The following is a 15,167-nucleotide window of genomic DNA, read 5'->3' on the forward strand; positions in this document are numbered from 1 at the left end:
ATGTCTCTTAAAGGCTGGCGGGTATTGACGGAATTTCCAGCAAAAAAAAAAAAAAAAAATATAGAAAAATGGAGGGAAAAATATCAGTGCAGGAAAGGGTGTTGAAAGTAGCCGGGTACGTGTACAATTCTTCAATTATATCTCCTCCAGACAGAGAGAGAGTATTAAGAGCTACGATAAAGTTACCCAGGAGACGTAAAAGCTTGCAGCACTAGGTATTTCCAGGAGGTCTCACATTCATGTACTGACCAGGTCCTGCCCCGTTTAGCTTCCGAGATCTGATGAGATCGGGCGCATTCAGGACGGTGTGGCCACAAGCCGAAAGGCCTGGCTGCATGATGTCTCTTAAAGGTTGGCGGGTATTGACGGAACTTCCAGCAAAAAAAAAAAAAAAAAAGAAAAATGGATGGAAAAATAACAGTGCAGCAAAGGGTGTTGACAGTAGCCGGGTACGTGTACAATTCTTCAATTATATCTCCTCCAGACAGAGAGAGAGTATTAAGAGCTACGATAAAGTTACCCAGGAGACGTAAAAGCTTGCAGCACTAGGTATTTCCAGGAGGTCTCCCATCCAAGTACTGACCAGGCCCTGCCCCGTTTAGCTTCCGAGATCTGACGAGATCGGGCGCATTCAGGACGGTGTGGCCACAAGCCGAAAGGCCTGGCTGCATGATGTCTCTTAAAGGTTGGCGGGTATTGACGGAACTTCCAGCAAAAAAAAAAAAAAAAAAGAAAAATGGATGGAAAAATATCAGTGCAGCAAAGGGTGTTGACAGTAGCTGGGTACGTGTACAATACTTCAATTATATCTCCTCCAGACAGATAGAGAGTATTAAGAGCTACGATAAAGTTACCCAGGAGACGTAAAAGCTTGCAGCACCAGGTATTTCCAGGAGGTCTCACATTCATGTACTGACCAGGTCCTGCCACGTTTAGCTTCCAAGATCTGACGAGATCGGGCGAGTTCAAGATGGTGTGGCCGCAAGCCGAGATGCCTGGCTGCATGATGTCTCTTAAAGGCTGGCGGGTATTGACGGAATTTCCAGCAAAAAAAAAAAAAAAAATATAGAAAAATGGAGGGAAAAATATCAGTGCAGCAAAGGGTGTTGACAGTAGCTGGATACGTGTACAATACTTCAATTATATCTCCTCCAGACAGAGAGAGAGTATTAAGAGCTACGATAAAGTTACCCAGGAGACGTAAAAGCTTGCAGCACTAGGTATTTCCAGGAGGTCTCACATTCATGTACTGACCAGGTCCTGCCCCGTTTAGCTTCCGAGATCTGACGAGATCGGGCGCGTTAAGGATGGTGTGGCCGCAAGCCGAGATGCCTGGCTGCATGATGTCTCTTAAAGGCTGGCGGATATTGACGGAACTTCCAGCAAAAAAAAAAAAATGGAGGGAAACATATCAGTGCAGCAAAGGGTGTTGTATGTAGCCGGGTACGTGTACAATACTTCAATTATATCTCCTCCAGACAGATAGAGAGAATGAAGAGCTACGATGAAGTTACCCAGGAGACGTAAAAAGCTTGCAGCACCTGGTATTTCTAGCAGGTCTCCCATCCAAGTACTGACCAGGCCCTGCCCCGTTTAGCTTCCGAGATCTGACGAGATCGGGCGCATTCAGGACGGTGTGGCCACAAGCCGAAAGGCCTGGCTGCATGATGTCTCTTAAAGGTTGGCGGGTATTGACGGAACTTCCAGCAAAAAAAAAAAAAAAAAAGAAAAATGGATGGAAAAATATCAGTGCAGCAAAGGGTGTTGACAGTAGCTGGGTACGTGTACAATACTTCAATTATATCTCCTCCAGACAGATAGAGAGTATTAAGAGCTACGATTAAGTTACCCAGGAGACGTAAAAGCTTGCAGCACCAGGTATTTCCAGGAGGTCTCACATTCATGTACTGACCAGGTCCTGCCCCGTTTAGCTTCCAAGATCTGACGAGATCGGGCGAGTTCAAGATGGTGTGGCCGCAAGCCGAGATGCCTGGCTGCATGATGTCTCTTAAAGGCTGGCGGGTATTGACGGAATTTCCAGCAAAAAAAAAAAAAAAAAATATAGAAAAATGGAGGGAAAAATATCAGTGCAGGAAAGGGTGTTGAAAGTAGCCGGGTACGTGTACAATCCTTCAATTATATCTCCTCCAGACAGATAGAGAGTATTAAGAGCTACAATAAAGTTACCCAGGAGACGTAAAAGCTTGCAGCACCAGGTATTTCCAGGAGGTCTCACATTCAAGTACTGACCAGGTCCTGCCCCGTTTAGCTTCCGAGATCTGACGAGATCGGGCGTGTTCAGGACGGTGTGGCCGCAAGCCAAGATGTCTGGCTGCATGATGTCTCTTAAAGGCTGGCGGGTGTTGACGGAATTTCCAGCAAAAAAAAAAAAAAGAAAAATGGATGGAAAAATATCAGTGCAGCAATGGGTGTTGAAAGTAGCCGGGTACATGTACAATTCTTCAATTATATCTCCTGCAGACTGAAAGAGAGTATTAAGAGCTACGATGAAGTTACCCAGGAGACGTAAAAAGCTGGCAGCACCTGGTATTTCTAGGAGGTCTCCCATCAAAGTACTGACCAGGCCCTGCCCCGTTTAGCTTCCGAGATCAGACGAGATCGGGCGCATTCAGGACAGTGTGGCCACAAGCCGAGAGGCCTGGCTGCATGATGTCTCTTAAAGGCTGGAGGGTATTGATGGAACTTCCAGCAAAATAAAAAAGAAAAAAGAAAAATGGAGGGAAAAATATCAGTGCAGCAAAAGGTGTTGAAAGTAGCCGGGTACGTGTAGAATTCTTCAATAATATCTCCTCCATACTGAAAGAGAGTACTAAGAGCTACGATGAAGTTACCCAGGAGACGAAAGAGCTTGCTGCACCTGGTATTTCCAGGAGGTCACCCATCCAAGTACTGACCAGGCCCTGCCCCGTTTAGCTTCCGATATCTGACGAGATCGGGCGCGTTCAGGACGGTGTGGCTGCAAGCCAAAAAGCCTGGCTGCATGATGTCTCTTAAAGGCTGGTGGGTATTGACGGAACTTCCAGCAAAAAAAAAAAAAAAAAAAAAAAAAATGGAGGGAAAAATATCAGTGCAGCAAAGGGTGTTGATAGTAGCCGGGTACGTGTACAATACTTCAATTATATCTCCTCCAGACAGAAAGAGAGTATTAAGTGCTACGATGAACTCACCTAAAGGATTATTAGGAACACCATACTAATACTGTGTTTGACCCCCTTTCGCCTTCAGAACTGCTTTAATTCTACGTGGCATTGATTCAACAAGGTGCTGAAAGCATTCTTTAGAAATGTTGGCCCATATTGATAGGATAGCATCTTGCAGTTGATGGAGATTTGTGGGATGCACATCCAGGGCACGAAGCTCCCGTTCCACCACATCCCAAAGATGCTCTATTGGGTTGAGATCTGGTGACTGTGGGGGCCAGTTTAGTACAGTGAACTCATTGTCATGTTCAAGAAACCAATTTGAAATGATTCGACCTTTGTGACATGGTGCATTATCCTGCTGGAAGTAGCCATCAGAGGATGGGTACATGGTGGTCAAAAAGGGATGGACATGGTCAGAAACAATGCTCAGGTAGGCCGTAGCATTTAAACGATGCCCAATTGGCACTAAGGGGCCTAAAGTGTGCCAAGAAGACATCCCCCACACCATTACACCACCATCACCAGCCTGCACAGTGGTAACAAGACATGATGGATCCATGTTCTCATTCTGTTTACGCCAAATTCTGACTCTACCATCTGAATGTCTCACCTCTTTTTCCTATTTGTAGTGGAGATGAGTGGTACCCAGTGGGGTCTTCTGCTGTTGTAGCCCATCCGCCTCAAGGTTGTACGTGTTGTGGCATCACAAATGCTTTGCTGCATACCTCGGTTGTAGCGAGTGGTTATTTCAGTCAAAGTTGCTCTTCTATCAGCTTGAATCGAGTCGGCCCATTCTCCTCTGAGCTCTAGCATCAACAAGGCATTGTCGCCCACAGGACTGCCGCATACTGGATGTTTTTCCCTTTTCACACCATTCTTTGTAAACCCTAGAAATGGTTGTGCGTGAAAATCCCAGTAACTGAGCAGATTGTGAAATACTCAGACCGGCCCGTCTGGCACCAACAACCATGCCACGCTCAAAATTGCTTAAATCACCTTTCATTCCCATTCAGACATTCAGTTTGGAATTCAGGAGATTGTCTTGACCAGGACCACACCCCTAAATGCATTGAAGCAACTGCCATGTGATTGGTTGATTAGATAATTGCATTAATGAGAAATTGAACAGGTGTTCCTAATAATCCTTTAGGTGAGTGTATATGTATGTATGTGTATGTATGTCCAATTGCTTTGACAATACAAATGAAATGAATTGAGAGAGAGAGAGAGAGAGAGAGAGAGAGAGGGAGGAATATGAGCTCCTAAAAAACATTTGTTTTTATACATAAGCGGATTTAATTTGTGATTTACAAATGAATATATAGCACTATAAACATACACAGAAGACATGGAATAGAAATTCAGAAGAAAAAGTATTCAAAAAATAATAATTTTAAGAGAAACACAAAAAGAAGAAAGCAGAGAGACAGTTCAGGAAGAAAAGTCAGAAAAGAAAAGCTGAAGACAAGAATTGGAGGTAAGAGACAAATAATTAAACAAAAAAATATGTATTAATAAAATAAATAAGCATTCTCAGTAGTTGACTCAGCAAATGAAAATGCAGAGCTCCGATTTGAATAGAGTGACAGTAGGAGAGAGCCCAACTGCCACTGAGACTGATAGAAATCTATCGAACAGCAGTCTGACTGCAGAGCTGCCTTTTGAAATCCGATACCCTGAAGACATTCGCTCTGCACAGGCTAAGAAGGACTACAAACAAGCTGTGATGAGAGCATCTCCTGAGACCCTCATCCTAGACTACACCGGTAAAGGAGAAAACAGGGTCAAGAACAATCTACTGTTCTACACCGCCTTTCACAAAACCCTGTGCCAGACATACCCCAATAACAACAAGAGGGGCATTAGCAGAGGCAGGCAGATCTCAGTGCTGGTAGAGAAAGACACAGACAGTGTGATGCTCACTTTTAATGTATACCACAACGGGACCATCATGGTGCAGGGCAGCGAGAGCAGCCTGGACCAATTAGCTCTCGGCTTCCACACCTCAAAGCAGCAGACTGAGGTAGAGAAACAAGAGCCAGAGCCGGCCACCCTGCAGTCTGCCCCCAGCCACACGGAGCCAGACAGTGCCCCATCTCCCACAGACTGCCCCCCTGTCTCCCCAAAACTCTCCAGCAACATTAAAACACTAAAGGAATGCCTATCAGTGCTGGAGCTGGAGTTTGCGGAGTTCAGGGAGCAGACCTTGAGCACCCTGGCCCAGACCTCCTTGTGCGATCAGCTCCGGGATGAGATGCACAGACTAAAGATGCAGCACAAGGCTGAGATCCATGAGCTGAGAGCAGCAGTGAGAGACCTGGAGGAGCAGAGCCAAACCCTGAGGACGGAGCTGCGCAGAGCGAGGGAGGAGCTGACCAGGACACCCCAGCACAGCCAGCTAAGGAGCCTGCAGAGCCAGCTGGAGGAGCTAAGAGAGGAGCTACACATCACTGGAGCACAGAGACTGCACTGCACTGACCCCACAACACCTCCAACCCCTGACGCACCCACTGATCCACCCACACTCCCCACCACTCCTGACACACCCACTATCACCAGACCTGCCACTAATACACAACCCCCTGAAACGCCACTCCCCCAAAACACACCCGCTGCCCCCACCACTCCCGACGCAAACCCGGAGTGGCAGGTCAACGCAGAGGTGGTCATTCTGAGCGAATCCAATGGGAAGTTCCTGGTTGAGAGGCGCCTCTTCCCTGGGCGAAAAGTGAAAAAGCTTTGGTGCTCCACAGCACAGAGAGCCCTGGAGCTGCTCTCCAAGAGGAGGCTTTGCCAAGTCAAACACATCCTCATCCACACCGGCACTAACGACCTGAGTGCCCGCAGGGGCGATGTGGCCTCAGCCCTGAGACAGGTGGCAACGAAAGCCACAGAGGAATTCCCAACTGCCAAAATTTCCATCTCCACACTGCTGCCCCGCACAGACGTGCCCCTGCACATCATCCAGGCCATCAACGCAGAAGTGTCCCGAAGATGTGCCCTCCTCCCCAACGTCCACCTGGCACACCACTGAGACATCCAGCCACATCACCTGTATGACCACGTCCACCTCAACAAGACGGGTGTGAGGATCATCTCAAAGGTCCTCAAGGACACAACCCTGGGCCGAAACCCCACACACCCCCACCTCGAGACCAGGAGCAAACCCCCCAGCCCCCGGCCACATCCCCAGCCACCGGCTCCACCCCAGCCCCAGCCCCTGAGACCCCGCGGCCCCATTCCCCACCCCCCCATCCCCAGAGGGCCCGTCCAGCACAGCAGAGCGGACAGCCGGGGACCAGCACAGCCACACAGCCACGCAGCAGCGGCTTCCAGAGCCTGGAGGCCCGATGCTGCCCAGCTGGCCCAGATAAGGCAACTCCTCAGTGTCATCTGTACCACACTGCTGAGTTAACTGAGCCTCAACACACATATATATGGTTGTGGAGATGGAGAGTAAGAAAAAATGTGATTTAATTATTCTGATATTTTGATGCAAAGATAAAATCTTTGAGTGATTATTATGTATATCCATATATAATTATTAATAGTAATATAATATCAGTTGTAGACCACAAATTAAACTTTCTTATGTAGAAGAGACAAGTATAATAAAATATATGAACATGTCCTTTAAAATAAGCAGTTGGAATATGCAGGGTTTACGCTCCTCAACTTTTGGAATGAAGAGCACAGGCCCTGAACTGATCAACACTGTAAATAGTTCAGATGTTTTCATTCTTGTAGAGACTTGGTGCTGTGCAGATATGTCTATACACTGGATGGATACAATGGATACAGGGAGCTGATTGTGCCCTCCTATAAAAAACCCAAAGTCAGGTGTGGCAGGGCCTCGTGGGGGATTATCGTGTGGTACAGGGAGGAGCTCCGAGCAGCCCTATGCCCAGTACAGAGAGGAGACACACACCTGTGGATGAAAATCAGAAAAGACACCCTACAAAATAACACAGATATATACCTATGTGCAATTTATATGCCACCCGCAGACTCCCCCTACTATAATGAGGAAGGCTTTCATGAGCTTCAAAACGAAATCTGCCACTTCCAGACCCTGGGCTCTGTACTGCTGTGTGGCGATCTCAATGCCAGGACTGGCAGAGAGATGGACTACATCAATACAGAGGGGAACACACACCTGTTCGGAGACTCCCCGCTGTGCCACACACACACCTCCACACTGACACAGCCACGACAGCGTGGTAAACAAGAGCAGGAAGCAGGTAGTGCGCCTATGTAAAAGCCTGGGTCTATATATCATCAATGGCAGGACCAGGGGGTACTCTCTGGGGAGATTCACATACTGCTCGGCTCTGGGCAGCAGTGTGGTGGACTACGCCATAACTGACCTGGACCCACAAGCCAACAATGCGTTTATAGTCAGACAACAATCTCCACTATCAGACCACAGCCAAATAACACTTTACCTAAAAAGATCAGCGCAGCCACAAGTCAGAGCCAAACTTCCCACAAAACTGGTCTCCCTGCCACCCAGTTAGAGATGGTCAGAGCCCAGCACAGAGAACTACACAAGAGCCCTGAATAGTGATGAGATTGAAAACATGTTAGACAGATATCAATCCTCACACTATCAAATAAACCAAAACGGAATAAACTCAGCCACCAAAACACTGAATGAAATATTTGAGAGACTGGCTTTAAAATCAAACATTAAAACAATTAAAAACCAAAATATGAAATCGTCTAAAAGAAAAAAAGAACAGTGGTGTGACCAGGAGTGTGAAACTTCTAGGAAACACCTGAGACATCTCTCCAACACTAAACACAGAGAGCCCGACAACCAGGAGGCTCGCCTCAGCTACTGCCAGGCCCTGCGGCACTACAAGCAACTCCTCAGTAAGAAAAAAGACCACTATATGGGCAGAATAAATACCCCAAAAACAAAAAATGAAATACCAATTCAAAATGGAGAAATCTGGAAAACACACTTTGAAAAATTTTACCAAAATGTTGAAAACAATCCAAAGCCAGAACAGGTTAAAATATTAAAAAACCTAAATAAATTGGAAGAAATCATTAAGAATAACCAAAATCCCTTAGATAACCCATTTACAATACAGGAACTAAAACATCAACTCAAAATCCTCAAACCCAGGAAAGCCAGCGGCCCCGACAGCATCAGCCCTGAGATGCTGAAGCACAGCAGCCCGCAGCTGCAGGAGGCTCTGCTCAAACTCTTTAACCTGGTGCTGAGAGCCGGGTGTTTCCCTGAGGTCGGGAATCAAGGATTGATCACCCCGATTTTTAAAAGTGGAGACAAATTAGACCCCAATAACTACTGGGGCAGCTGTGTGAGAAGTAACCTGGGGAAGGTGTTCTGCAGTATCATCAACGCCCAGATACTGGCCTTCCTTACCAAGCACAGTGTCCTGAATAAGAGTCAGATTGGCTTCCTACCAAAACACAGCACAACCGATCATATTTACACTCTACACACCCTCATAAATAAATATACCCAAAACAATAAAGGAAAAATATTTGCCTGTTTTGTAGACTTTAGAAAGGCATTTGACTCAATCTGGCACAAGGGATTATTTTATAAACTTCTACAGAGTGGTGTAGGGGGTAAAGTTTATGACATCATTAAATCAATGTATTCTGAAAACAAATGCGGAGTTCAAATTGGCAACTCAAGAACAGAGTTCTTCACTCAGGGGCGGGGAGTGAGACAGGGCTGCAGTCTGAGTCCAACACTGTTCAACATCTACATCATCGAGTTGGCCACAGTGTTGGAGCAGTCTGACGCCCGCAGCCTAACTCTCCATGACACAGAGATCAAGTTCCTGCTCTATGCAGACGACCTGGTGCTGCTGTCGCCCACAGAGCAGGGGCTTCAGCAGAACCTGGCGCTGCTAGAGCAGTACTGTCAGAAATGGGCCCTGGCAGTCAATCTGGACAAGACCAGAGTTATGGTTTTCCAGAAAAAAGCCCCATCTCAGGGAAACAGGTACCGCTTCACTCTGGGCAGCACTGGATTAGAGCACTGCACCAGATACAACTACCTTGGCCTGACCATCAGTGCGTCAGGGAGCTTCAGCCTGGCTATAAACGCATTAATAGACAAGGCACGCCGGGCATTTTATGCCATAAAGACACAATTTGGGAAAACAACAATACCAATAACTATTTGGATTAAAATATTAAACTCCATCATCCAACCAATCCTGCTATATGGGAGCGAAGTGTGGGGTCCCCTCATGAACCTCAATAACAACAATTGGGACAAAAGCCCCATGGAAATATTCCACCTAGAATTTAATAAAAACATCTTACACGTACACAGAAACGCCCCCACGGCTCTGAGGCTCACAGAGCCCGAACACACAATGACCAAAACAACAACAATTGGGAAAATTGACATGTACCTGAAAAGCAAATACACAAAAGATTAGAGACACGAATTAGAATTACAAAACAAATTGGAATGCTACCGGGCCCTGAATAGAAACATTACATTGGCTGAATACTTAAAAATCCAAAATATAAAAGAGAGACAAAATCTAACTAAATACAGGCTCAGTGACCACAGCCTCGCCATTGAAAAAGGCCGCTACAGAAAATTCTGGGTTGCCAGAGAAGAGCGGCTGTGCAGCTAGTGTGACCTAGGGGAGGTCGAAACACAGGCGCATTTCCTGCTGTCCTGCCCTAAATACACAAAAATCAGGGAGACATACTTTAAAATATTAAAAATGCATATCCCTGAGTTCAGCATGATCCCCGATTGCTGCAAACTCCCCGTCCTGCTGGGAGAGGAGGAGCGCACTGCCTTCTTAGCAGCGCAATATGTATCCACCTGCCACAGCCTGCGAGACAGTGTGTAGACACCAGCCTGTGGCACTCCATTTGCAAAACAAAATAAAAACAGTGATTTTTCTGATGTCATGACACAAATTTTGATACAAACAACAAATATGGTTTATATCCTACTTAATTTTATTTCAATGTGTACTATATTTGTTCCACTGAATCTTGTATTGCAATGTTTTGTCTTGATTGATAGAACATTTGTATCTGCTTTGGCAATATTGTGATAGATCATGCCAATAAAGCACCTTTGAATTGAATTGAAATGAATTGACAGACAGACAGACACACGCACACACACACACACACACACACACACACACAGAGCCAGCCAGCCAGACAGCCAGCCAGCTCAGCGATGACATCACGAGCCTCTCTCAGCTGACTGCTTTGACATCACAGAGCACGTACATTCCGTTGCTTGCCGTCTGTCAACCACTCAGTCACTGCCAGCCAGACTGGCTGGCTGGCTGGATGGGGGGGCTGCTTGCTGCTGCTGCGTACCTTAGCAAGCTTATTTGCTTGACCGGCCTTCCTACTCCTCTGCCCACATGCCCACCTATGCCCGATCTGCTGTTCACCTGGATCACAGCTCCGCCCCAACAAGGCAGAGCCCCCCAAGAATGGTACAAACTCACCCACGTTCCCCTCCACAGAAAGCTTTAGCCCAAAATAAGGGACACATTCTGCCCAATATGTCAGCGCCAACCACAGCCTGAGGGACACAGTGACACACGAGCACCGGCTGTAAATATAATGTAAATACTCGTTTGTAATGCATGTCATTGTATTTCAAAAAAGGAATCTGGAAATGGTATACCTATTTTCTTTATTTGTATGTATTAAAGATCACATTTTATTACATTTTCTTTTTCTGTACTTCATTACATCTTATTGTGATTCATAATTCTATTATTTATTTTCCGTGTATATGTATGTATGTATGTATTGTGACAAACCAAGGGGCAGGGTCATACATGGCAGATATGTCAGGCCAGGTCTGCTGCAAGGTGTGTACTCTAGGGTAGAATACCGACCCTAGGCAACTACACTCCCCAGAAACCCTCAGGCAGCCATTCTAGCACCTAATGTGGTCACTTGGTGTTACTTCCTCAATTATTCACCAGGTATATAAGGCGGGCCTGAGAGAGAGAGAAGTGAGAGACAATAGGGTGAGTTATCTGGAAAACAGAGGTAGCTCATAAGGAGAAAGCCAAGACTTATTTATTCCAGACTTTGTTTAAAATAGAATGATTATGTAAGATTAGTTACAACTCCAGTGTGAGTTAGGTTTTGTTTTCAGATTTGTTTTGTTTGAAGTAAACATACAGGCACAGCCCTGTATTTGCAACCTCCTCCCTGGGTCATGACTGGTTTTTACTCCTAAGAAGATCACAGAGAAGACCCGCACATGTGTACAGCCAAGGCGTTTTGTCACATTTGGTGTAGAATGCGGGCAGCACCTCATGAAACCCAGACTGGCTGAGTGAATTTTTTTATCCAAAAAAAAAAAAACTACAGGCTGTAATAGCCCAACAGGAAGCGACCAGGGTGCAGCAGGTGGCTCACCAGGATGCTATGCGGATGCATCAGGAAGCACTGCAGGTCCAGCATGATACAAATAAAATGTTTAGAGAAGAGCAGGAAAAGGTGACTAAAGAGCTGAAAGAGAGTGTTGAAGCACTTGCAACCAGGATTTGGCCACAGGGGGCTGCAACCCATTCCACTCCCCGCACCAATCACTTTCTGCAGAAAATGACAAAACAGGACGATGTTGAGGCCTTCCTTATGACCTTTGAGAGGACAGCAGGGAGAGGGATGGCCAAAAGATTCCTGGGCAGGGCTTGTGGCACCTTATCTGGCAGGGGATGCACAGAAAGCGTACTTTGATCTGGAGCTGAAGGACGCCCAGGTCTATGATAAATTGAAAGCGGAGATAATGACCCGATTGGGCGTGACCACCGCAGTGAGGGCACATCGGTTTCAGCAGTGGGCCTACCAACCAGGACAACCAATCCGAACGCAGATGTTTGATCTGATCCATCTGGCCAGGAAATGGCTACAGCCAGAGGTCCATTCATCAGCCGAGGTGGTGGAGGCCATAGTCCTTGACAACTACCAACGCTGTTTGCCCAAGGACGTTCGACGCTGGGTTGGCCAGAATGAGGTGCTGTCCGCTGACACCTTGGTGGCCATTGTAGAGCGGTTCTATACAGCCGGAGCAGCAGAGCATGTACCGGAGGTTAAAAACTCGTTCCCCAGGCCATGACGAACCAGCGGACCGGGTAAGATGGTTCCAAAGTACTCTGGGAAACATGACGCGCTGGATTGGAAGAAAAGAGCAAGACTGGGGGGGGCAAAGGTGGGGCCTAAAGCCGAGACTAAGGGTTATAGGGGGTCACCATCACAACCAATTGTCTGCTACAATTGTGACAAAGTAGGACATATTGCGGCCCACTGCCCAGGTAGAGAGGAACCAATGCAATGTAATGTGTGTGATATGGGGAAAGAGAAACCGGTATTTTATGCCTGCCCTGTTGGGACGGATGTTTTCATAGGCGGAGTACCTAATCCAAAACACATGTGTACAGTGATAGTCGATGAGAAAGAAGTGGCTGCTCTACTCGACTCTGGCAGTATGGTTACACTGGTCACAGAAAAATTAGTAGCGACCAACAAGCTGGATAGACATCAGGAGCTCAGTATCACATGCACACATGGTGACACACGCCCCTATCCCACAGCCCTTGTAAACATACAGACAGAGGCCGGGAAACTAGATTACGAAGTCGGTGTGGTACCCAACATGCCATATGATGTGATACTGGGACGATATTTTCCTAATTTTGGAAAACTAGATAGAAAACATAGTAAATTGGAAATGCACACTGAAAACTGTAAGCCAGAAGTTGCCTCGATCCCACAACTAGAGCTAAAAGTAGACCTGGTTCCAGTTGAGTCGACAGTGAAGGTTTTGGTTGGGGAAAATTAAACTGAAAACATAGGGGTGGAATGTAGTGACGTAGATGACCCTATGGAGGGTGAGGAACCCAGCACTAGCAGGGTGGGTGAGAATCCATTCATAGAGACCCCTGAAGCTGACAATGTAGAAGTGTCAGTGTTAGAGGGACTCCCCACTGATTTTGGCAGCGCACAGGTGCGAGATCTCACTCTACACTATGCTAAAGAAAATGTGAAGGTAGTAAATGGGACCCCTATGACTACTGCAGACCCGCCAACAGCTTATCCTTATTTTATGGTAAAAAATGACCTATTGTACCGTGTAAATAAGATAGGGGTGGACATTGTGGAGCAATTGCTAGTTCCCACCCCATTCAGACGAACAGTTCTCAATCTGGCACATGGGCATATCCTGGGGGGACATCTGGGGATGGACAAAACCAAGGATAGACTCCTGAGGAGGTTTTACTGGCCAGGCGTACATGCAGACGTGACAGAACATTGTAGCTCATGTCCTGAATGTCAACTACATGCTCCTAAACCAGCCTTCAGAAGCCCACTGGTCCCTTTGCCCATCATAGAGACCCCCTTTGCTAGGATAGCTATGGATGTGGTGGGACCTCTCCCGAAATCAGCCAGAGGGCATCAGTATATACTGGTTATTTTGGATTATGCCACCAGGTACCCAGAAGCCATTCCACTGCGGACCATGGCTTCAAAAGGTATTGCAAAAGAGCTAATGTTGATGTGTAGTAGGGTGGGGATACCGAGGGAGATATTAACAGATCAGGGCACACCCTTTATGTCTAAGGTTATGACCGATCTGTGTAAATTGTTGCAGGTTAAGCAGTTGAGAACATCAGTCTACCACCCACAAACAGATGGGTTGGTTGAGAGATTTAATAGGACCCTGAAGTCCATGCTAAGAAAGGTAATCGATAAGGATGGGAAAAATTGGGAATTCATGCTGCCCTACTTGATGTCTGCCATTAGGGAAGTCCCACAGGCTTCCCTGGGCTTTTCGCCTTTTGAACTGTTATATGGGAGGCACCCCAGGGGGATATTAGACATAGCCCGTGAAACGTGGGAACACGAGTCCACTCCTTTCCGGAGTGTAGTCGAGCACATCAATGCTATGCAAGAGAGAATAGCCACAGTCACTCCCATTGTGAGAGAGCACCTAAGGCAGGCACAGGAACACCAACAATTCGCCTATAATCGTCAGGCTACACTGAGGGTGTTCCAGCCTGGTGATAGGGTGTTGGTGTTGGTTCCCACTGTAGAATGTAAATTTCTGGCTACGTGGATGGGACCTTATGAGATTATAGAGCGAATACGGGAAGTGAACTATAAGGTTCAGCAACCCGGCCGCCGACCCCCAGAACAAATATATCATGTCAACTTAATAAAAGCCTGGAAGGACAGGGAAGTGTTGATGTTGACTTACCCCCCTCAGCCACTAGGGACACCGAAGGTGAATATTGCAGCTGCCTTGTCACCTGACCAGTTGAAGGAGGTGAACGACTTGATAATACGTAATAGGGAAGTTTTCTCAGGCATACCGGGGCGTACCCATTTAGTCTCTCACAACATTGTGTCTCTCCCAGGAAAGAAGGTAAATATGAGGCCTTACAGGGTACCAGAAGCTCGCAGGAACACTATTAGAAATGAGGTTAAGGAAATGCTGGAGGCAGGGGTTATTGAAGAATCCCACAGTGAGTGGTCCAGCCCTATAGTCATGGTTTCCAAACCTGATGGCTCCTGGAGATTCTGTAATGATTTTAGAAAGGTTAATGAAATTTCAAAGTTTGATGCATACCCAATGCCCCGAGTAGATGAATTGTTAGAGAATATTGGGAATGCTCGCTATATTTCAACTATTGACTTAGCCAAGGGCTACTGGCAGATTCCCTTGACCCCGGGTGCCAAAGAAAAAACAGCCTTTGCAACCCCAGATGGTCTGTTTCACTACACAGTGATGCCCTTTGGCCTGCATGGTGCTCCTGCCACCTTTCAAAGGTTGATGGACCACATACTTAGACCACACAGGACGTATGCGGCAGCATATTTAGATGATGTGGTCATTCACAGTCCAGATTGGGAATCACATTTGTCTCAGCTCCAAGCGGTATTGGATTCAATACATGCAGCAGGCCTGATGGCTAATCCAACCAAATGCAATTTGGGGTTGGAAGAGGC

General features: G+C 46.6%; 3 non-coding genes and 6 pseudogenes across 3 annotated transcripts; all 9 read right to left on the bottom strand.

Moving 5' to 3' along the window:
* Window positions 1–200: 200 nt before the first annotated feature.
* On the bottom strand, window positions 201–319 carry LOC136733576 (uncharacterized; annotated as a pseudogene).
* Window positions 320–534: 215 nt separating this feature from the next.
* On the bottom strand, window positions 535–653 carry LOC136733289 (5S ribosomal RNA). Its single transcript, XR_010810181.1, has one exon. It is a non-coding gene; the product is annotated as a 5S ribosomal RNA (ribosomal RNA).
* A 215-nt stretch (window positions 654–868) lies between these two features.
* Window positions 869–987, bottom strand: LOC136733650 (uncharacterized; annotated as a pseudogene).
* Window positions 988–1,205: 218 nt separating this feature from the next.
* LOC136733611 (uncharacterized) lies at window positions 1,206–1,324 on the bottom strand (annotated as a pseudogene).
* A 205-nt stretch (window positions 1,325–1,529) lies between these two features.
* LOC136733297 (5S ribosomal RNA) lies at window positions 1,530–1,648 on the bottom strand. The gene has a single exon (XR_010810189.1). It is a non-coding gene; the product is annotated as a 5S ribosomal RNA (ribosomal RNA).
* Window positions 1,649–1,863: 215 nt separating this feature from the next.
* On the bottom strand, window positions 1,864–1,982 carry LOC136733639 (uncharacterized; annotated as a pseudogene).
* A 219-nt stretch (window positions 1,983–2,201) lies between these two features.
* On the bottom strand, window positions 2,202–2,320 carry LOC136733403 (uncharacterized; annotated as a pseudogene).
* A 212-nt stretch (window positions 2,321–2,532) lies between these two features.
* Window positions 2,533–2,651, bottom strand: LOC136733399 (uncharacterized; annotated as a pseudogene).
* Window positions 2,652–2,866: 215 nt separating this feature from the next.
* Window positions 2,867–2,985, bottom strand: LOC136733331 (5S ribosomal RNA). The gene has a single exon (XR_010810220.1). It is a non-coding gene; the product is annotated as a 5S ribosomal RNA (ribosomal RNA).
* Window positions 2,986–15,167: the final 12,182 nt, after the last annotated feature.

Source organism: Amia ocellicauda, unplaced genomic scaffold (assembly GCF_036373705.1).
Source record: "Amia ocellicauda isolate fAmiCal2 unplaced genomic scaffold, fAmiCal2.hap1 HAP1_SCAFFOLD_36, whole genome shotgun sequence".
In the NCBI taxonomy this organism is placed as follows: Eukaryota; Metazoa; Chordata; class Actinopteri; order Amiiformes; family Amiidae; genus Amia; species Amia ocellicauda.